Here is a 2044-nt window from a genome sequence, read left to right on the forward strand (position 1 = left end):
TGAAAGTTCAGCAATAACGGCATTAACAAATTCACCGAAAATGTCTGACTGCAAAATAGCAGATGCTCCAGAAGTCAGAAATATATCAAGAAGATTTGCAGCAACCTCTTCTGCTCTTTTCGTTGTAAGTGGATGCAGTGCACAAAATTTGCTGAAATGGTTGACGAATGTCATGATGTACTTGTAATCACCATCAGGCAATGTTTGAAAATTGATGAGATTAATTTGACATCTTGAAAAAATGTGATGAATGCACACAGGCTTCACAATGAGACCTTACGGAACTTTTCTGGCTTTCTTCTGATGGCAGTGCTCGCAGAATGAAATATATAAGTAGCACACTTCTAGCGTAATGTTTCACACTTTTTCTTCACTTCAGCTATAGTTTTCTTACCATCACTATGGCCAATACCTTCATGAGCTGCTCTAACAATATCAAACACTTCTTCTATAGATGCAATAAACTTGAACACGTCGTTGGCTGGATATTTTCGTTATCCAATTAGTCTGTCAACATTGCCAACACGCAGGATCTCATAGCGCTTTTGTAAGTTGTAATCAAATGGAGACGTAGCGCCATGGGAATTTATCCTCAGCAAATCTTCTATAAGCTTGTCACGTTTAGCAGTAGGTTGCAGGACAGCATTTTAGGCCTTTGATTCCTGTGTCTCACGTAGCTTCTCTTCAAATGCAGTTTGATCCATTTCTATTACTGGAAAGATAGATTTATTTATTAAATGTATGCCCAGTGAGGCACCAAACCTTCACATCACACCTCAAACTACAACCACACTTCACTCCACACACCACAACCACACTTCACTCCACACACCACAACCGCACTTCACTCCACACACCACAACCACGCCCTCACACAGTCCACGCATTCACACAGTCCACGCATTCACACAGTCCACGCATTTACACAGTCCACGCACTCCCCACACACGCTTCCCCCCACACACAGTGCAGTCTTGCTTAATGTCCATATTAGGCACGAATTTTGCACAATATAAATATTAGGCACGCATTTTGCACAATATAAATGTTAGGCAAACTATTTGCTTAAAGTACACATTAGGCAATTTCCGCTGCCTAATATACACATTAGGCAATTATTAACATTGAGCGTAACATATATAAATATATATATATATATATATATATATATATATATATATATATATATATATATATATATATATATATATATATATATATATATATATATATATATACAAAATGTCGCATATCTTCTGGATAAGGGAAAGTTTTAATTCAAGTGCATAAACTCATTAAGAAGAGGTTTCTAGATATACAGTATATCTCTCCTAAAAATAAAATAGCGCTGTGAAAATACCTCGCCCACATAAAACCAAAAGAATAATATCACAACTCTTCATTTTCTTTTTTATATTGCCAGATCCTTCGTCCTCTGATACTTCACGTGTTTTTGCAGTATCAAAACTTTTGACAAAACCCCAAAACAAAATATATTCAAATTCAGGGTCGCTTCTCTATCTATACTGGTTCCGAGGAAGAAATACTTTCGTAGTAAAATTCATAGAACCCAAAGACTAGTGTGGATATTTCTTAAGCAGAATGGCTATGCAAAGGATGCTTTTATAATGCGTAAAAATTATTCTTTTGTATTATAAATAACTTGTTTTTTGGTTTTCAATTATGACTTCCAGTCGAAATCTGAATATTTATTCATAACGTAAAATCAACTTTTATTCCTCAGTACAACAGTAATGTGCAAATGATTATATTGTTCATATTTTTCACATGTTTACTTTAAAAATATTATCAAAAGTCATATATTAACAGTAAACCATGAAAATGCAGAACTTTGATAGGCAAGGAAGATAATAGGGTAATTAGTATAAGAAGATGTTAAATGATAAAAAAAGCAATGAAAATAGTTCATAATCAAATGGAGAAAAAACAACAAATGAACATTTAAAGTATACTGTAAATGCTATCCGTCAGCAATGTAAATTTGAAAAATCCTTTTTTTTTCAGAATGTTTAAGATATTCATC

At 34.0% G+C, this 2044-nt stretch overlaps 1 pseudogene; it reads right to left on the reverse strand.

The window, feature by feature from the left end:
* LOC137639623 (KRAB-A domain-containing protein 2-like) overlaps window positions 1-704 on the reverse strand; it is a 1322-nt pseudogene extending 618 nt beyond the window's left edge.
* Window positions 705-2044: the final 1340 nt, after the last annotated feature.

The sequence above is a fragment of the Palaemon carinicauda genome, chromosome 4, assembly GCF_036898095.1.
Source record: "Palaemon carinicauda isolate YSFRI2023 chromosome 4, ASM3689809v2, whole genome shotgun sequence".
NCBI classification, from domain to species: Eukaryota; Metazoa; Arthropoda; class Malacostraca; order Decapoda; family Palaemonidae; genus Palaemon; species Palaemon carinicauda.